The 22,253-nt window shown below is 44.3% G+C and overlaps 1 long non-coding RNA gene across 1 annotated transcript; it reads left to right on the top strand.

Moving 5' to 3' along the window:
- Window positions 1-65: 65 nt before the first annotated feature.
- Window positions 66-16,508, top strand: LOC131261912 (uncharacterized). Its single transcript, XR_009178209.1, has 3 exons — window positions 66-502; window positions 652-792; window positions 16,448-16,508. It is a non-coding gene; the product is annotated as an uncharacterized LOC131261912 (long non-coding RNA).
- The last annotated feature ends 5,745 nt before the right edge of the window (window positions 16,509-22,253 follow it).

Genomic DNA, 22,253 nt, shown 5'->3' with positions numbered 1-22,253 from the left:
CCGCGATAAAAGAAGTTTATTGTTTTATAGGTATTATTGGTATTATTCTTTTAGACCACACCAGAAGAAGAGAAAGTCAAAAATGCTTGTAGGAACATATCTTTCATGCGTTCCAAGCAGAACAATCTCACTAATATACGTCTGCGACAGTCGTAAAATCAGCTAAACAGTACTTCACGTGTGCGAAGAAGATTGATTCAGACCAATCTTCATTGAAGACCAGACTGTCGTTTCGATTGCAGTCCATTCGGTGCTGTATCTTCGTGCAAATAAAGCTAATTTACCATTGCTTACCACCGGCAAAGCTTCCCCCGGAACCCCGGGAACGAATCTGACAGGGCATGCGATGGACAAGAAATAAAATAAAACCAAGTCAGCGTTAATTTAATCAGTGCCGATGAGACAATTTTCGCATTGTTGCAAGACGCTGATCAAAGCAGCAGCTGCACAGCAATCAATTTGAGCAAAGCAAAACTGGTCCGAGAAACATGGTCCGAACGAGGTAAGAAGATGCAAGGGAACATCCCTATCGACTCAGTCCAGGATGTTTGCGATGACTGGCTCCACACGGGAAGGTGCAGTAGTTTGACGATTGTGGGGAGCAGCGTAAGCGATACCAATTTTCCAATTATTTGTCACATTCACTTCCAGCGCATTCCCGTGAAGCCACAGGGCGGAAGCGACGGACGTAGGGGCAAATCAGATCGAGCGAGATAGCATCGCGTCCCGCGGTTCGGAAATGGCTGGTGGACACTCGGGACGGAACATCTCGACGTTCAGCAGCGGAGATTGGTGAGAAGATTTTGCAATGTTTGCACATTTCCTTATGCGGGCCACTTTTTGCTCCAATGGACGGATGCTTTGTGTTCTAGAGGAGAAACTAAAAAGGTATAAGACACGCTGAAAAAGAAGCAAGTTCGTCACGAATTCTGTGGATTGGGTAAACTGGTTGAATTGAAGAACGGCTGAGACGATTTCTCGCCATTCGCATTCGTCGCACCGGATGCGAACAGCAATTACGCGATATAAAATGGAACACTTTCTTGTCCATCGGATCTTATTAGTTGGCAGCTTGGTTCATAGTAAAAAAAACTTTCTTTAGATTTCGCAATGGCGTAGAACGAGGATTAGGTTTAATTAGTTCAATGATAAGCAACGTACGAGCAATGTTCTTTCTAGCTGAAGATTTATCGCTGCTTAAATTGTGCTTAAATCGAATCATGGATATTTTTATCTCTAAAATTTGTTATTTAATATCAACCCGTGTACAGGCAGTCTAAAACATACTGTTTCATCTCGAGAAAGATTGTTTTTACCCTGCAACTATTCATAATGTAAACCGTCATCTCAGAAAATTGGTCCGATTGCCCTTTATGAAATGGGATAAAAAATCAATACCCCTCTAAAAGCATTTTCGCCGAAATTGTGCGTTCTTGCCGATACCGCTAACTAACCCTTTTCCGGGAGGTTTTCCTTTTATACTCCACGACAGTTTCGACGTTTTTAATTTCGATGACTTGTCAAACGCCTCATAACTGCCTCTTGCTGGCTCACATGGCCAGGATGATCTTACTGGTCGGTTGGAGGTGTCCGGAGGTGGATGGTGCGATGATGATTCACGATACTTTCCCGTGCGAATCGTTGATAAGAGGACCTTAAAGTGAGTCGGTAGGTTTCTTCTCGATCCTTCGCGGTTTTGATATTTTCACCGTACAAAAACGTAAATGCGTAGCGCTTTTTTAAGCAATTCGCCGATGCATGAAAAGTGCTTTCATGCAACCGAATTTCGACCCATCCATATTTTACACACCCAATGTTTCTTTTTTTTTATCAACCTTCTCCACCGAACCTCCACTAAACATACGCGCTAGCAAAAGTGCTGTAACCAAAACGCACATAAAGTAAACGGTATCATCCGGTGTTGCTGGTTTACGACGTGCTCGCTTTTGATTTTTTCGAATCACTTTTCTGTGTCATAAATTTGGAAGCATTTTATATTTTATTACTTGATGGTTTTATGGTCGACCCTCTACTGCCGGGTCGTTAAAGGGAATCATTTGCTCGCGGGTATGCGAACGGGCGACATCAACTATAGCAGCCGCTCGCCATCGTAAACTATTCTTATCCACTGGAAAGTCGAAAGGATGCTGAAAATATGTGCACATATATTCTGTATCCTGTATACCAAGTGTGATGTTATTTCAAATGGTTCAACATTCAAGATTCTTGTGTACACGCAAAACGTCAGTCACATGTGGTTATGGGTTTTATGTTTGCCTAGAATTCAATAAAGTTCATCAGTTTTGATGTATCCGACACATTAGAACCGTGTACGGAACCGTTTTAAGAATCCTTATCATTATAATTTGTTTGACTCTATAAATGACTGATAAAGTTTAACTTGTCTGTAAACTTAGGTATAAACATTCAGTTGGAACCATAACTTTTTAAAGGAAATTTACTAAAACACATCCGTAATTTTGAGCTTACCGACTCTCTTACATGCCAATTATTTCGTTCTTCTTCTCTGCAAAATAGCCGTTGAATGTTCCTTCTTGAACTGATCACGACAAACATCCGGTGAAAAATTCATGGAATCATCGATGGCCATTTGAACGGCTCGATTTCTTTTCAAATTATCAATGTTTTTACCCGATTTGGTGACATTCATTGAACAAACCGTTCCGAAAACCTTCCCGTCAGGTTTTGGTCTTTTGTGTGGGTCTTTAGTTTTTTTGTACTCTTATTTCTCATAAATTACGGCGTCCTGCTGGTGTGGTGGAATGAAGGAAAATTGAGACAATCATTGATGTATGGATTTCACTTCTTTTTTCCCTTTTTCGTTAGCCTTTTGCAAGGATGAAATAAAACCGGGCACTGAAAAGGAAAGCTTCTTTTTTATGCTTTACTTTTTCGGATCTCTTCTCGCATTTTTCTTTTAATTTTCCACTTTGGCCTACCGTGAGGATGTTTGCCTTCTACGAAACAAGCTCAATTGCCATGGTAGAATTTAATGACGAAGAATAGTTATGAAAAAAAAAATACAAAATCCTCTGCCTAGGATGCAATAAAGAACGCTTAAGGTTTTTCAATGAATTTCATTCATCAAAGGTGGCATCGGTTTGCCACGGGCAAGTATGGTTCACGTGTGATGGCGATCTTCACTGACCGTGACCACTGATGATATCTTTGATCTCAATCTTTACCTGGAACCAGTGAGCGATTGGGAATGCTTTCCTAATCCGAATCGATTCAACATAACCGTTTTGCTCAACAATGTCACATGGAACACACCCAAACATTGTGTTTCACGTTGTGGAAAGAATATTAGCGGCTTAAGGACATTCATTGAAGAAAATTGAAGCGATCAAAAAGGACACTCGGTTGTAAAGGTTATTGAAGTTGCTTTAGTGGGCGTAGTAAAGTGTAGTGAATTCAGTTCCATTTACCTTGACAATGAACAGGTTCCTTAAGCAATTTTTTTGGAGTTAACCTGATTGTCAAGAAGTGCATTCATAAATTTGGCGTAATATGTCTTGAGGACTAACCTTTTTGTATGTTTCGTACCGTTTTATTGAAGCACATAATCCTGAACGCACTCTTCCCAAGCAGATTCGCCATATTTGCGAGGGAGCTGGCATGGAGGGTAAATTGTTTTCAAATCAACACCGAAAAACACGCCTCCCTTCGTCAACCCACAGCCCAGTCGACGCTTGGCGACACAACGTTGACGTTATGGTGGCAATAGGAGTGCGGACAGGAGTGCAGCATGTTGATGACGGTCCATCTCGGCCGTCGGCAGGCGTGATTAGTTGTGCTGAAGGACCGTAATCATGGCGCAATTAATTTCCCTACGCTTAATTACATGTTCCGGCGGACCTCGGAGGGATGCTGGGGTCGGCTTCGTTATGCCGGTAGTCTCCCTCCTGCGGATTGTGTCTCCTTGAATCGGTGTTCAACTTGTTACGGTTGATTGCATCATGGTGCCCCAGCGGGGCCGCGTAGTGTTTCGCACCACCACCCCTGGTCATCGAATCAGCCAGAAAGTCGTCGAATCGGCAGATGGGGTTGACTGTTTTGTCCTTGCGCCGACGAGCGAAAATTGGTTGGATTCGTTTGCGGCGAAGTTCTTTTAGCTAAAGTTTCGTGCGGTGTAACCTCCTCCTGACAGGAACTCTAGCCGCTATCGTCGGCGGTTTCAGGAGCAACTCCTACTGTTCCCGGGAGGGCCAACGAGCGTCATTTGATATTCGCCCGAAACCTGCGAGGCAGTTTATTGAAGGTTTGGAAAACTCCGAATGTGGTCCACCCCATGTTCCCCTACCAAACTAACTCAAGAAGTTCGAACTGGAATATGATTGTAATTACTGAGAACCCGACTGCTGATGTTGTTATGGCTGATGTTATCACTGCACCAACATCAGGGTTCCCTTCTAGCGCCCCATTTTCGCTGCTTCTAATCGTCCCGGCTATCGTGAGACAAACCTTCCCGCGCCTGCACACGGGTTGTGTAAATGTTGTTTGTTGCGAGCCTACGGAAAGAGGGAAAACAAAAAAGGGAAAAATACACAATGCACGGTTGATTGACACGTTACGCCCCCGAACGGTTCGGAAATCGGTTCAAGGAGCGTAATTTTCATATTCTCAGTCCTTCCCGGATGGATCAGAATTTCTCGTCATGCCCCCTCGCGTCCTGAAGGATATGTCTGATTGAGGTATGCGCTCCTCTTCCCGTGGCCCAAGTGGAAACCGGAGTATTCGCAGTTTAGAGGCAAAAGGGTTCACTTCAATTACGTTTGTGTGTCGTTTCGTATATATTTCTAATCCTTCGATTCCAGCAAGCGTTTAGTTCTACAAACTCCCCAGTGTATTCTGCGATGTGATTTATAAAATTTAATTTACAGTAATAACCGCAGCTCAGTCCCCTTCATTTAGCTTTAACGATACAAGCTGGGGAGTTGGAAGCGTGCGTAAGTAAATGGTGTAAATTATGATTGTAACATCAGCCTCTTTTTTCATGGTTTGCAGGTAATACAAACATTCTCCGGTACTGAGTCAGAACTTACCAGAACTATTCCAGTGCATAATAACAGATAATCAACTGGTAATGAATTCGTCCATCCCATCAAACCGTACCTCCATCCGATTACGGATGTTTGTCGAGATTGTCTCTCATCCGTGGAGAACAATACGGTACAACAAAGCACACGCAACAACTACTGCACCGTGGCCGTCGGTGCACTTGAACTCCGGGCTCAATCCGATTGAATCTTGCTGCACGGCCAGCACTCTTCGGCAGCCAGGGGTAGTGGAAAAGGATACACTACTCCCACCAAGTGTGCGGTAGACGGACGGACGGTGCGGAAAGGTGGCGATGAAAACGACAGCACAAAGAAAGACGGAGCATCTTGAGCCCAAGATCCTGGCAAGACTCCATGACGCTGTCCCGTGGAGAGTTTTTCTTTTGCCCATCGAAAGAGGCTTACATCCTCCTGCGAAAGACCTGCAAGATCAGCCCACGTTGGCATGTTGGAGGAAACCAAAGCACAGAGAAAAATGTGATGGAATACAAAATCGAAATGAAAACCCTTCAGGACACGAAACGTCTCGGCTCGGCATGCTTCGCCTTCCTTCTGACAGCGCACGTCCGGGGTATGCAATGTTTCGAAGTAGGATCGTTTTATTTTCCCTCGCCGGTTTCCATACCGGTGTATCTTCCTATGTGCCAGTTTTTGATGGCCCTCGCTGAGCAGAGGATTGGTTTCCTATTTTCTGCTGCGCAGCAATATGCTTTGCCTGTGAACCATGTCCTCGCTGGATCCGCCGACCTCATCTCTGTGTCGATCTTTTTTTTTCGCAGTCGAGCAGCAGATCTCCCCGCCGGCATCCTCTCACGCTCTCGAGCCGAGAAGTCGGGGGTGGTGGAAGGCGATGGTAGCAATTATTTGAAACCTAATATTTCCAAGAACACAGGCTTCCTTTTGTGCAAGAATTCTGCGTGCACCAGCAAACACCGGTGCGTTTTTTGCGTCCTCTCTCTCCCTCCCTCTTAGTTTCCTAGAACCCCTTTTTGAGGAGTCCTTTTTGATCGTCTCCATCTTCAGCCCTTTGCATTCCCAATTCGTTCCGGCCGCATGCGCTAGAAACCCGGGGATGTGTGTTTGTGTGTGGGATCGGGTCAGCGATGACGAGGTGGAAAGTTCGGATGCGAACAAGGTGCAAAGATGTGCCAAAAGGAGTACACATTTTTGGCAAGAAATAATGCAAAGACGCAAAGCTAAGCGAAAACAAAAAAAGCGAAAACGATCTGTGGGACGGTTGACAAACCGGATCGTGGAAAAGGACCGATTGAAAACTCTCCGTTTTCGAGTAGGAAAAGGATCAGTCAGGACGCACGTTAAATATCTGAAGGACGAACCGGAAAATTCACGTGTGAAAACAGGATAATGACCCAAACCAAAACGTCCGACGGAAGGTGGAAGCTTGGGTATGAGCATTTTTACCTGGTTGGTATAAAAGTGTCCTCGATTAAGGACCTTTGCCTACGTACTTGACGGGGGTTCGAATGCTACAGGCTTTTTCCGGAATTGCCTTCCCTGGCTTTTCGGAACCATGTGAATCTAACACTTAATTTTGAACAGAAAACAAATGAATATATTTCTACACGTTAAATGTTCTTCGGCAAAATGTATCCTTATTTTTTTTTCTAAGCTATAACCAATTTTGATAGTAATGAAACCCAAATTTCCTATCAAAAATGTTGAGTATGAAACTAGAGCAATCCAATTTTCTGTTCAATAAGCAATAAGTAGGTAGCACAAATCAATATTTGTGACTATTTTCCCAGTTCGAACTGTGGCTTTTATCGGTTTGAACAGGGGCCAGATACGATGACGCACCCAGACTGCTTGGCAGCATTGGCCACCACGGACAGACCTGGTTTTGGGCTTTTTTTCTTCTTCTTTTTTTATCGGGTACATCACATGGACCCATGAATGGAAGATGAATTATTACTTCCTTCTCACTCGCGACCGGCTCATCTGTCTTATTCAAGGAAGATTCCGGGTACACCCGAAGAACCGACGGACCTGCCCTCATTCCACTTATCTTCCCTCGATGGCTAGATATGAAGGAAGTAGGACAATCCAAGTGAAAAAGGGTTTCTTGTGGCTATTTTCTTTCCCTTTGCAACCCGAGCGGTCGGAACAGTTTGGGTGCAAATTAATCATGATATACATACACACACACACACACACACGTTCACTAACCGTCACGTTAATGATGGTTGAAAGTGTCAAAACGGGCTCGGTACCAAACACCTCCTTGATTAGCCACAGTCCAGGAACTCAAAGTGCGTCGTTGCTCTGGCAAAATTCTGGTCTTCTACCCGGTTGCTTACAGAACGCCGATCGCTAATGTGGTTACAACGGTGGTTATGGCCTCCGATCCGGTTCGGTCAACCATCGTTGGATTGAAGGCAGGAGGTTGCGTGACGCTGTTGTGCATCATTAAATTTGAGTTTTCACACCTCAGACCTTTACCAAATATTATTGGTCGCACCTCCCTACTGGGTCATAAAGATGTGCTTTAACAAAGATGGGATGGCGGAGCGACGAGGGGGGATACAGGGGTTCATGGTACCTGTCAGATTCTTAGAACGCGTTGCCTGATCTCTTCGCCTTCTTAATCCATATTAATGAGGTTACCTTGTGTCACTTTTTTCCTGCTGCTGGCTTATGCCCTCCGCAGAGAATCGCTGGGATTCGCTCCTCGTCCCGGAGTCCCCGGAGCTCTCTGTGCGTACCGCGAACCAACCAACCGAATGCAACACAGTCCGCCGGTCCGTTCGGTTCTTTTCTCACGTGTCATTCCGGATGGTGGCAAATACAAACTATAAATCATTCACCAACAAAGGTGACCATTGGCTGAGCCGTGTGCCATGCTTCACGAGAAGCCTAGAGAGTGACTCGCCATGACGGGTTTTAATTTGTTTGGTATGTACTTACTTAAAGTATTTTCATTTCAAATTATACTCATTGGTTTCTCAGTATGTTGAACTCGGACCTCAATAAGATGAAATAAATCTGTAAAGCTGGAGATTAATCTGGGAAAAGAGAGCTTTCTAGATTGTTTATACTAAGTTCTTTTGTTTTCTTCTTTGTAGACATACCATCAGGAACAAGGCATATAATAAAAGATATTAGAATATTTTAGATGAACAATTTCGTATCCAATTAGATTGGCGTTGTCGCTCGGGAAATAAGTAATTTCCCAGCCTGCCTTGTCCATGGTGATCTCTTTTGTTATTGCCACCAAGTGTCACACCTGGCTAAACCCATGGTATTCGGCTGCGCTTAAGCTGCAAATATGCCCTATAATAAAATCGCATTACCCTTGACTCGCATATCCCCGAGATAAAGCGGGGAAAACATTCCACCTGCACGGCATGACATCTTCACACCGCAGCAAGCATGCTTAGCGGGGACATTGCCGGAAAATACTCTCCACGTTAGAAGGAATATTAAAAGCATTGTCCCTTTTGGGAATCCTTTTTTTTTTGTAAAGATGTAGCTATTGCCCAGCAGGAGTCACAGGGACGTCGTATTGGCAGGATGAACTGTGCAATAAGGGCTTTTTGCTATTTGTTGTGCATCGTGTTCTTCATCTTTGTCCATGTGATGTAAAGCCACCCTGCTTGAGGAGCAATCTTTTTCATGGTAAAAATCAATCTTATCCGGATCGCGCATTCCTCGAACGCGCAAACCTGGGGGTCCTGTGTCGTTCACTCACACGGAAAACTATGCAGGCTTTAATTCTGACGGGGAAGATGTTGCGCATCAAAAATGTAATCATTGCAAAACTCAATTAAAATACGATCGTCCATCCCTCCGCGCGTGATAAGAGAAGATGAGTCTGGTGTGTGGCTTACACTCTTCCCTTCACTATTGCCTGCATGCCCTGGTTTGGTTGGGAAACCAAGAAATCCTTGAAAACAAACTCCTGGTGTCAACGGCGTCACCATTTACGATCGGTGAAAGTAATTTTCATAAACATTTTAATCCCTTCCTGAGAGAGACAGGGGCGCATGGGAAAGTGAGTAAGCCCATCTTGGTGCAGTACAGACCAATGTTCGTTGTTTCGTTGTTTCTGGTTTTCGTTTACACTTTACCGAGGCACTTGCGGGACTTCTTTCTGTGCCTAGCCGCATTGGTTTAACCTACGAAGTGCCTCGGGAAAGTCCAGCAAATCCCCAGGACCTGTCACCTACCGCCCGCTGCGGCGAATTCATTTACCTTTTTTTTTCTCCATATGGCTCATTACGGATTATCGGATTTGCGCACGATTTAGGCGGCCAAGCGGGCGAGCGTGAGTGTGGGTCAGTGTAGGAAATTGAGTTTTTACACACCTCACCGAGCAGCTTGAGTGCGGGGTGTGCCGGGGGACCACCGGTGGTCGAGATTGTTCATGGTGAGTAGTTCGTTCCATTAAGAGGATTTATTTAATGATAGAAAGGATTCCCGGTTCTATTTGGACGGTTGAAGGGTCGAGAGGAAGGCAGTAGGAATTAGGCGGTATACGAATACGTTTGTCAATGAACCAAAATCCTGGGCAAGGTGTTGGTACGATGTGTTGATTTTAATTAGTCATGGGACCTTGCTTATGGTTTATCGTACATATAACAACTTCGCCTGCATTCCCGATGGACCGTGCGAACCAATCATGGCAATCGAGTCGCGGCAGTCCTCCATAATTGCTTTCACAGCTTGGAAAGTATTTGATGAGGAATGGAAACATACACATTGCTGGTACCCACGCTTGAAACACTTGATCCACCGGAAGCTCTAATGTTCTGCCAGCGAAAAACATTTCGTCTATGAATGATGAGAATAATAACCTCTTTTTTGTCGCCACAGGGATTCGAATCTTAAAAGTGGTCGAATCATTTTTCGGAATCCAAAAGCGAGTAAAAGAGTTAATAGTCACCCCAACTATTTGAATCTGTAACGAGGATTCACTCATTCATCCTTTTGAGAATCGAATCGCTGTTAAGAATTCAAGTAAAAAAGACGTTATAAAAACTGTTAGTGAGGATTTAAATCAATGAATTCAATATTATGATTCTTCTCACTTGCCAGACTGCCTCAGTCTTCCACGTTTCATGTTGCAGGAACATAGCACTTAACATCCTAATGGATTGCATGATATGTAGTGTCCAATGCAAGGCTTGAATCGGAAACACCACGCTAGGTAACCCGATGGGTAAATGTGGCGAAAAATCCTTGGCACATATTCCTAACCCTGCCATTTCCCAATTCCTTCAAATAGCAAGTAAACTTGCCCACCCTAAATCAACGCTAATCAGGGGGTCACTGACAGTTTGCCTAATAAAAACACGCAAAAACAAACCTGAACCTTCGGAAACAAACTGCTACCGGATGGGCCCCGTAAACCGTCTGCTCGATAATTGAATTTTGAAAACGTAAACCATATTGTGGCAATCAACTTAAATTTGATTCCATATACTACCGAATGTTCTCCCCTGCCCGCCGAATCACGTGCAACACCCCCTTGTCTACTTGTAGGGTGTTCTCCTTTGCAACGAAGAGGGTGTCGGTTTTTGCCAACCCAGTGTAACAGACGATGCAGGATGACTATTTCTCTTTTTTTTCTTTCTTGCTGAGCTAGAAAAATTTTCATCGATTTTCACCCTGTTGGGCTGGAGGGTTTTCCACTCCCCCAGTTGATGAGGACGCGAAAGATGATGTACCCAACACCACCGGGGCTTGGGCGGCGGGGGTGTTTATACCGACGATGACAACGGCCACCCGACACGACGATGATGATAATTGAATAATAAATTAGAACAATCCCGCGTTACAAGCACGCGGCGTGGCACAGCGTTCGCAATTGCGTGCGGCCGAGATTCGTTAGTTGCGCGTCTTCCGACCGGAAGTCAACGTCCCTCGCGGGTCGAACGTCGGAACATCCGTATGTATGTAGCCGATGGGTGGTAACTGCACCGCGTCCTGTTCAAAAATTGCTCAAGTAGGAAATGGTCCCCCGAGGCCATTTCCCGCGCCACCGAAGCAAATGAATCCCAGTTTAGCAGCAAATGTCCCTTGGGTCGCTCGGCGAACGTGTAGGGGTGGTTGGCCATTGCACCCCTCGGAAAAACGTTCATATTCGTGTGCGTCGGAAGCATTGCAGCAGCTTCGGGGGCCGGTGCCGAGCCCATCAAAAAGTCACCAGGGACCACATCACCAACATCATCATCATCATCATCACCATCAACATCATCATGGTCGTCGTCCATCCACCCGCCGCAACCCAAATCGCTAAGGGAAGCAGGGAGTCTCTCTCCGTGTTGAGAAGGGTGCTAAAAGTTGTACTTGATCTGATTTAAGTGAAAATTTATTGCATAAATTATTTATTGAATTATCTTCACCGTAGGGACGACCGTTGCGACCGAACCGTACCGAATTCGGATAGCTGATCCCCTACGTCGTGTTGCGCAAAACCCTGGGGGTGAGGTTGAAATGCAAACCTATCTCAAGCTCTGATGTCCCCGACGTAACACAACCAAACCTGGCACTGGATGTTGATTGAGTTGTTTTCTTTGCCCAGTCTTTGAGAACCCAGTGGAGTGTTTGTTTTCCTAATTAAATCAAAGATCTGCAAACACTTGCAGTGCACCAGTGACGCTCTACGTACGAACTTTGACTGATGCAAGGAACGCACGCAGGGTGAAACCTTAGTTAAACATCAGGCGCGTTTACTCTGTGCGGCCAATTGCAACCGATGAGCCTCCGCAAAAGCATACAAACCAATCACCGAGACAGTGTCGAAAATCTCGACGGACCGAGAAGCCAGTATTTGACCGGATGATTACTTGTTTATCCGGTTGCCGGTAGTGCCCCGAGTTCTATTTGTCCATCTTGTTAGTAATGCTTGGACAACCTGTAACAGTATTTCGGTGAAAGGAAACTTTTCTTTCCGAGGAAAAACGGAAACCTGTACTATCTATTTACTTGGCACAAACGTGTTCGCCGGCCACCGATGAAAGTCATCCAATGTTGTACAGGATTGAATATTTTAACCGTATTGCAAATGTGCTTATCCTTGGGCTACCGATTGGGTTTGAATGGGCCACACATACACAACCGAATTCCTATGCGTTCGGTGCAAATCCCGTAAGCGTACGAACGGAACCGGAATGCCATTGTTGACCGTTTGGTCGGTCGGAATGCCCGGTGAAGGTGTTCAGGTGCACCGGTATCGTCATCCAGGATTCCAGTGGTTCGGGAGAGACGAAGCGTCCTGTGTACGACGCTTAGCTTGTGGCAAATGTTCCTATATTTACAGTTCTCTGACCATGCATCGGTCGAAATGCTGATTGGTATGTTGGGGTTTTCGATAGGATGTGTAGGATTTGGTCAATTGAAGCGTAGGGGGGGGGGGGGGGGGGAGGACGGGACTGTGCCAAGAATGAGCAATCGCATTTGCTAGAAGATGGGCAAGGCTGAAAAGGTACTGGTGACGGTAAAAAGGCTTGGGATTCTATTTTAGATCAGACTTTGATTGATAGAATCTAATGTATTTCTTAATCTTTTCACTTTGTTAGACTACAATTTACATTGTAAGTAATTAAATGTTTTTCAATGGATATAATACTTTTGTTCAAGTAACGATATCTACTTTTATTTGTGTTGACATTCAGATAATGATGATTTACACCATTTTTATTGAGCACGTTATAACAATTTTCTCCCCCAGATCTTATCTTCACCATTTGCAGTAGCATGCGCGTCCATAGTTGCCCCCCTGAACACCTGATAACCGATCGGTTCCATCATCACGGGGGTGTTACTCTGTAAAATCTATGCACGCAAATGGCCCGGAGATTAGAGGGCATAGAATTCGTCACACACGCACGGACGAATATACACACTACGCTGGTTAGCGTTCGGAGAATGCTGTCTGCACGGGTTGGCAGACAACGACGGAGTCCGCCCTCACCCACAGCGGATCAGCACGTTGGCCGCCATTACGGATTTCGCCAGTGGCACCCCGGACTTCCTTCCGACGCTCGACAGGCGGCCTCGATTGACATATTTCGAAACCACATTCCCTCCATCAAATACACTCAAACACACACCGACGACATGTACGAATATCCCCCCTCTGGCATAAGTGACAAGGGTTGACAAAATCGTACGACTCCTCCGGTCCTTACTCCTCCATGTGCCGTTCCCGGTTACCTTTCGACGTAGTACCAGCTCGGGTGGCAGGCCGGGCCCGGTAGAAAACCTCCCATTGGCTGCGTGAATTGAGGATTGAAAATTAAGTCCATCCATGTTCGAACTTCGATAAACGGATTACTTCCCATCCAATCAAACTGAAATTTCCAAATCCCCAAAATGACTGCTGCTGCTGCTGCTGATGAACCTTTTTCCCGCCCTGCTTGCTTTCCTCCCGTTCTCTTTCCCTTTCCTCTGCCGGTGTGGTTTCCTTTCCCCCCACGGCGTGGAGCCCGCGTGTCCTGCTCGGGTTCCCGTGTCCTGGTGGGGCGAAAGTGAAGGATAAGGATGCTTAGAACACCACCATTCCTTGTTCGTGCGTACTTGGAAGCGTTGGAAGCTCATCCACACCGATGGCGGCCGGTACGTGAGCGTCGTTGAAATGGAACGCCACCGTGCCACGAACCGACTGACGAACTGTCTCCCGGAAGTCACCCACCGGCCAGCTACTGTAGTGGGCATTTTCGTAACATTCCGTTGCCGATGTTCCATGTTTGCCAGTGGGCCGTTCCGTGGACTGGCCGCGTAGGTGGTCGTGTACCTTTCGAGTACATGCTCGACTGGCCACTCGTCGGTGGATTTGGCACTCCTCATTCCACTAGGATTTGCGTCTTTGTCTTCCCCTAGTCTACCGCTTGGCTCTCCGCACGTTAATAAGCCACTCAAGCGATACATTCGCTGTGTATGAATATTGGAACTGGTCGTATGTATTTCGCTACGCTGTTGCGAGTGGATTTCTGCCGGCCATTGGACTGCTCAATTCTGCAAAAGGTTACCTTTTAATCCAACCGTATCCTCTCGCTCCAAATAGTCGATGCTGGAGGTAGAGAAAAGTGGGGACATGCGCAATAAACACACGGGGTTTTTCTAGTGTTCATTAAAAGATGTTGTTTCCTCTTGTAAGCGAGATTCTTTAATTTAAAATTATTTTCTTTCGTTTGTGTTTTTTTATCTTTGTTTTTCACGGGATTGGTTGATTGTGTCTTCATCTCTTGTTTCAACTTAATGGAGGCGCATGATCCTTTTTAGATTTGTGTTCGCTCGATAAATATGTGATATGTTGTTACTTTAATATTTTACTCGGATATACTATATTCATGATAGTGAAATGTGACCCCTTTTATTCATCGTGATATAAGGAAGGGTATATCTACGTCCCTATTCATATGGATAAAAGCACAATTTTTCCAAAATTTTCCAATAATTCTAGGCAAAACTAATCGGAAAACTTTGTTTTCTTCGCACAGCACAACGATGTTTTTATTTATTTCCTAAGGTTAACTTCACCGCTTCCTGAGATTCGTTCGTTTTGTCGCTGTCAGTTCAAGCAAAACAATAAACACGAAACGCTTGCCCCACGCGCCGGCACTTTCCGAGCACACAGCACCGAAAACCCGAAGCACGCCATTTTCCCCACCGAAAAGTCAGAAAAACTCGTCAACGCCATAAATCTTTTAATTTCTGCCCCGGCAAAAACTTACCAAACCACGCAGGAGAGAAGGCCAACAAAATGGAAGAAAGCAGAGCATCACCGAACGGGCAACCGGGAAGGTGTGAGTGGTGTCAAGAAAATCTTCAGTAGAAAGTTTTTCGGCTTTTCGGCGTAGGTGCAGTGCACTATTTTGAGCAGGTTCGGTGCCGGAGTAAGGTCGATAAAGTTGGTCCTTTTAGTAAACTCCGTACCAACGAGGGTTAGCGCTTCCAACTTGGAAAGGATAGACGGAACTTTTGAGTTTTGCACGTACACAAATGGTCACACCTTCTCGGAACAACCATGCTCACACATGCGAGAGTGGTGGATTAAAGTTTTTAAAAGAACTTACTCCTCAAAACGTAGGATTTCGGTAGAGAAAGAGTTTCAAATTTGCTCTTTTCTTTATATGTGGTACGGGCGATATATTTACTTTTATCTTACAACATGATTACTTAAAAGGGAAATCAAGTAATCAAATGATTAAATGAGCTAATTTCAATGAAAATTTGTTTGATATTAATAGTTACAGTTTTTCTTTTTAAAGTAGCAAATAGTGCCTTTCTTCCACCTTCCTTTGAAAATCTCAAAAATATCATCACCTTAAAGTTCTTTTAAATATTTCTCCAGAAGATTGGAATTGAAGCAGCTCCACTTCGTCGAGGCACTCGGACGAAAAAGAAAATTGGCCACACAAGTGGACCCAAGCTACCGAGTTGATAAGAAAATGGGTCCCCAGCGAGCAGTTTTAGCCTATGCTCGCCACGGGAAAACCCTTTTCTGGGATGGCAAGCTTCAAACATGCTATCTCTCGCTCTCTCTTTCTTTTGAGTCATGGTAGTGTCCAGTGTTGACCGGCGCCTGTTGGATCTTTTTTTCCCGCATCACATCGTTTCACTTTTTCTTGCAAAAGAATTCCCAAACCTCGACCCAAAGCTTCCTATTGGTGGCAAGCCTAGACACCACCACCATCTTTATCACCTTCAACAACTTCGTTCCTCCAGCCATAGAGTCCGGCCTGGTTGATGATACGCTACGCCTGTCACAGGAAAACCCTGGAGTTTCCCTCAGGTTGGTCTCGAGGTGGGCGGGAAGAAAAATAATAACCCTTCAGGCCGCGCGGGGGTTCTCCAATCTGCGCCGCCAACCGAAACAGGAAAAACACAATCATTTATCCTGATGATTAATAGTTTAATTAGAATAATGCACACCCGTTTCTTGTTGAGGTCTTTGAGGTATTTTTCTTGGGTGGTTTGGTTTGGAAACTTTCGTGACGCGACGAATTGTTTCAGCGTCGGTTGCCCGTGGAGTAAAAACAAGAAAAATGATCATAAGCAGAGTGTGGGCTGTGGTTCTTTTAAACAATAGGAGTTTCTTTTTGCACGTTATGGTTTTTTATATATGATCTTTTGATTTCACATAATTTATGGTACGAATGTAAAGTAAAGACATTTTATCAGAAAAAAATAACTTTATCAACAAATACTCAAAACTTTAAAATAATAAAACAACTAATAATTGACGTTCGATGAAGCTACGGAAAGAGCTGAATTTAAATTTCCTTTTAACAGTTCTTTTTGTTTTGAGGAAACCTACTCCAAGAATCGTTAGTTTAATTTAATGGAAGCAATCTTCCTTGGATGAGTAATTTAATGCCATTTTTTCTCTTTCCTCACAGAATCATAAACTCCCTGCGGGACTGGTTTGCCCTGTGAATCCCAGACCGCACATAAATGACAGGAAGCAGCTATTAAAAATCAACCTTTTTATATTGCGCCATATTTGACCGTCACTTCCAGATGCAGCAGCAAGCAGAACGGCTTCAGAAGTGCTGGGTGGTACACTTTCTGCCGCCCGACGGTGGCCGCTTTTCCGTTAAAATTCTAAACATGCTACAAATAATCCTTGCCCAAGAGGAGTGGAGAGGGACAGACGAATATGGCTACGGCACACAATCTTTCCGCAGCGGGTGGTGGCGTAATGTTGCTGCTGTTAGGCTGATGATGTTTAGGTCGAGATGTGGAAGCGCTCCGAAGTCTGCTGAATGGACCGGAGACAAAAGCCAACGGGATGCGAACGGATCGTACCGGGGCGGTGCGTGTGTCCACGGCGTCTGGGATATGGTTCTTCTCACAGACGCGATTTGCACCGGCACCACCGGGTTTGGGGAGTGCGACGAGGATTTATGCGAAAAAATTAATTGCACTCATATGCGATGCATTTGCGCGCCGCTTCCTCTTGTGTCTCGCGTGCCGAGGATGGAGGCATTATCTAAATAAACGAAATGATTCGTCGAACCGAATACCACCCGCGATGATGAGGCGCTCGGCTCCCCAGGAGCAGGGCACTCGCATAGGACAGATTTATTCAATGGGCCCATTCACTTACTGCCTGCGAATAACTAGGAGGAAGATCGTGCTGTCCGCGCCAGGCGCCTGCTGTCGCGCGCATTTTAAAATCAAAACACTACATCACACTGCAGTTTCCATGAAGGACAGACCTCCACTCCATTGCCATTGCCGTTCATGCTGTTCCTTAACCCTTCAAACCTTCAGGTACAAAATCTAAATGTGGTAAAATCAGTTTTATTTCAATCTCAATTTGTACTGTACAGTAAATGTTGGGAAGGGTTACAGCATAATATTATAGTTGAACGATAGATAAGCGTACACTTTTAACGATGGCTATGAAGAATGTTGCTGGTTATTCGGCTTAGCCTATAATCAGATCGGTTTAACATCGGTATGGCATTCATGGGTTAGCTACAGTCAAAATTCACACTACAGGGGTTTTCAGATGATATCATAACAGCAGCAGCATTATTTCTAACTGCAGCACATGATATTCCAACTGCATCAGTTGATTTTAAAGCTCGATCTTCTTATGCTGCGATGGGGACCTATGCTAGTTGCGTACTTCGATCAAGCTGCTGTACCAGGATTATAATATCAAATACTACGATTCTGGCTTCAACTGACAAAGTTATAATATACATGATCGCGAGATAAATTCAACTAATGCAGTTGAAATATCATGTGCTACACTTAGATATAATGCTGCTGCTGTTATGATATCATCTGAAAATCCCTGTATGATCGCATGGGTCTCGCGCGTCCCCACATTTGAGTCAACCGCTTATTTTGCCATGCTTGCAAATGCTCCCGACTCGATGGGTGGCTTCGAACGGGACGAATGAGTGCATTTAATTACTTTACCAACCCACGACGCGAACTACATTTTCCATCCCATCGGCGACTGAAGAATGAATGAATTTAATGAGAAAAAAGTGAATAAATAAAATATCCGGGCAAAGAGTCAAATGTAGTGAAGGAGTGGAAAAAAAGCTTTCCCCACATTCCTCCGCAGACTTCCCTCATCTCCACGAAAAAAAAAGCGTTTAGACACATCCAAATGTCACATTCTTTCTCAGTCTCCTTCCGGACGGGGACGCACATGTGAGTGGAGAGCAAAAAGGAAAGTATTAAAAAAATATCCTTCCAACCATCGTGTGGCAAACTTTATCAGAGGTAACACCAATTCCGCACCGGGAATGCAAATGAACCGCAATTTTTGCCTTCGTGCCGTGCACTTGTTCAAACAAAAGAGCCCCACCCCCCGAAAGGGGAAAGACCTCCTCAGAATATATATCAACAGGGACGCTCTCCCCATTCGGATGACATCCATCAATCCTCCGGTCCGGGAAGAGGTATGGTTCACTAAAGCACATAAATTACTCTTAATTATGTAACGTAAACGAACTTTTACATGCACTCTCCGGTGTGTGTGTGTGTGTGTGTGTGTGTGTGTGTGTGTGTGTGTGTGCACTTTAGAATTCGAAGTGGACCTCCATCCAGATAAATGTGTGTGTGTATGACTTTCTATTTTATTTTTTAAGAGTGCTGTGGGTCATAAACCAGCGAGTGCTTGTTGAATTAAAAATGACTGCACTTTACCCAACTAACAGCACTGCAAATGCACCCGCATGCACAAAAACTGACAAAAAAAACTGTATTCATCGAACGCGGCACGAAACACGGACGAAGGAGGAGGGTGCAAGGTGAACCCTGCATAATGGAGTGATACATTTTGCTTCAAGATACACTTGTACCGTCGAGCCAAGTGCACCCAAGCCGGGGGCAAAGAAACACTCGGTAGGATCTTGGGCTAGAATTTTTCTACGAACAACCACCCTGAGAAACGAAAAAATAAGGTGCACTGGAGAGCAAAATTAATGAGACCTTATTTTTCCACCATTTACGAAACTCACGGTACAAAAACCTTATACCAGAGTTAACCAAGAACATCTGGAGATGGAATTGTTGTTGAGATTTCTACTTTAAATTTTGTAGTTGTAAGTGTCACTGCACTTTTCGTCCGTTTGAGATTCTTGTATTGTAGAAACGCAATCTCCTGCTGTAAAGGAGCACCTGGTACGTGGCTTTTTGTTGTGAAAATTAAACCACACACGACCATAAAATATATTCTGCTATTCTAATGCAATTTTCTGAACAAAAAGATAATACCATCCAAATGCAAATGTTTCGCTTGTTTTATTTATTTAACTTAAAACGTTCAAAATTATCTAATTACCCCATTTCCATCAATTGCTTCTATTCCCGGTAGTTTCGTCAAAACAGGAATGCAAACTAGTTAATAATCATACTTATGGGCTAATGTTTTCCTGCTTTACAGAAACAAAAGTTGTTTCCCAACGCCTTCGAGCGAAAGTCACACAGCTGGAACTAATGTCCATTCTCCGTTCGTTCCCCAAAGGAGAACCGCATTCGGAATCCATTTTGCGGACGAAAGCTGACTTCAGCCCGTCCGTCAAATGTCGTCGTACCCGATTTGCACATTCGAGAGCTGGTGCAGGGCGATGCATTGAAGGTGGCACTAATAGGTTGTGTTAAAGGTGTGATGTAGAAATGATGTTCATTTCTTGCTGCTACCGCGTCGGCCGGTGTCGTTCGGGTGCAATTATCATAATCACCACTTGTGACGTTTGGTGGCGTTCGAAGGGATGGGCGGAGGGGCATTCCGATACAGACTACTGTTGCTGCTGCACCAGCTAAGGAAGACGACGATGCTGAGGAAGTCCCCACAACCGTGGGGTTTTCGAGGGTGCGATAATAATGTAATGGGAAAACGAGAGAAAATAGCTTCACCGAACGAAGGAAAAAAGCGACCGATTCGTTTTTTCTTTCCGGTCGATTTTTTTTACAGTTTAATCCCCTTTCGGGGAATCGTACCGAGTGCCCATTGGTATTTGAAATGATTTCCAGATGCGCGAGAGTGGAAGTGAAGTGCTAATTATTGCGTAATTGGTTGATCGATTTCGATCATTGGGAAAAGGAGCTGATTAAGCAATACGTTGGATGATGGTGGTTGAGTTGAGTTAGATAGATTGTTATTAACATAAATTCTATTAACACTGTGAAGAGCTTAAGAAAGCGATTAGAACTAGGTAAATACTCTCTAACTAATTTTTAGCAAACTGAATAATTTTATAATCTTGCCAATTGTGCTCAATACAAGTCGCATCAGTGAGGAGATAAAAACGCGATAACAATTATAAATTTTGAAATTTAATTTTACCATTTTTTTTCCTTACCCAAATATGGTACATTCGATGTTCCCCCCAAAACAAAATAACATTCCCTTTGGTCATGCGCATCAGGTTAGGCCGCCAACCTTCGGTGAATCGTTGCGTTGCTACGCACCTTCCCTTTTCTTCATCTTCCAATCGAGCGGGGCATCGTGCTTGTCAGCCATTTTCCACACTCCTTCGAACATTTTCTTACCGGTTCGCTATGGGCGGCCAAATTATAGCGTCAGCGTCGTTCGCTGAGCCAGGATAAAATCCCAGCCAAAGCTGATTTGCCCCGCTTGACTGATGGATATGAATTTTAATTTTGCATTTCATCGCTACGGACAGGATCCTCTTCGGGACTCTTGGGCTTATGTGCCGCCGTTTGGCCGGATATGGGCTTTCGGTTTCGACACCTTCCGCCAGGCCGAACACCCATCGGGAAACATATGCCATGGTTCCGGGGGAGGGTGGGGAGGGCGGCCCGACCCGACTTGTGGCTCTACTGAGTTCGCGTTGCTTAGGGCCTTCTTTCGGGATTTTAACATGTAGTTGAAAAAAAAGAGGGATTGGAAAAACAGCCCAGTGTTGTTGGTCGGAATATTCCACGTCAAAACCGGCCGGCACCCTACAGCTACGCAGGGAGTGCACGATGACGAGGATCGATCCTTAAAATTCATTTTGGGCAAATATTTTCCATATTAGGCTTAATTCATCATCGGAAAATCTACCTCGCACTATCAATCATATTCCTGGCAATCCGAACTTTTTCTTCCGCCCCCTGCCAGGAGGCCGTTTCCTTGGGCATGATAAAAAATAGAGTACAAGAGACGGAGAGATGCGAGCAATTGCCCTAGTGGAAGGGTTTCCATTGCATTATCATTTCTTTATGTTTTTCATTTTGTTGTAAGTGTTTCCTTCGCGGTGCATTAATTTAGGAAAATTGATTCACATAAACTATCTGTTGGTCGGTAATCTCCTGGTTTTATTACGTCGAGGCTTCTGATTCCAAACAGCTTATTTTTTATCAATTGTTTAGACAATAATTATTTTGAGGTTACTGAATTCACTCCGTCTTGTCGGACGATTCTAAATACAAAAATAATCTATAAGGCTAATACAAATGATTTAACGAAAATGTTAATTTGGCTGTTGATAATTTTCTTTTCCTTCTGTAATATTTTGCTAGCAGAGGTCAAATGAAAATAACAATTAAAAACTTTGCTTCAGTGGTTCTCGGCGTAAGGAAATAAAATAAAATGTCTCCAACCTGGAAGTTGTTCGGTAGGAGCAAATGCAAACCACCGACCGATCCTGGTCCTGAAGGCAATGTGGAAGCAATTTATAAGTTCGTCATCGCGTGAGATTTATCACGATTTTGTTGAGAACTTTCCCATTGTTTCAGGTTCTCTCACCCTCCCCTCACGCTTTGTGCTCATCTTGCCCACCGGTTGGAGCTTCCCAAACAGTTGCCCGTGTTGCTTGTTGCTCACTTGCACACTAATGACACCTTCCATGAGTCGCACTGCCACGAGAAACTTTTAATGAGATTTTATTTGTTTTCAATTAAAATTTATCAAAAACCTGCCACATTTTGTTATTAAGGATTGGGGGTAGCGGCGGACGCGGTGAACGGATCGAATGGAACAAAAACTGAACATTTTCTTTTATCAAATGAGCTTAATGTTTTTCCCGATATTATTTTTCTGAGGTTGGGTCAGATTTTGCCCGACTTTTTTTTTCCAACGTTTAAGAATGGGTTTAGTTATTTAATGTTGATGCCGCCACACAAAGCCGCTTATAAGATAAGTTAAGTTAATGAAAACATCAATTTGACAATTTAAAGATGTGATGTAAGATGCTTTAACCACTTATTTCTGATATGACCAGCCGTTTT

This window comes from Anopheles coustani, chromosome 2, assembly GCF_943734705.1.
Source record: "Anopheles coustani chromosome 2, idAnoCousDA_361_x.2, whole genome shotgun sequence".
NCBI classification, from domain to species: domain Eukaryota; kingdom Metazoa; phylum Arthropoda; class Insecta; order Diptera; family Culicidae; genus Anopheles; species Anopheles coustani.
This window is presented reverse-complemented; position numbering and strand designations above follow the sequence as displayed.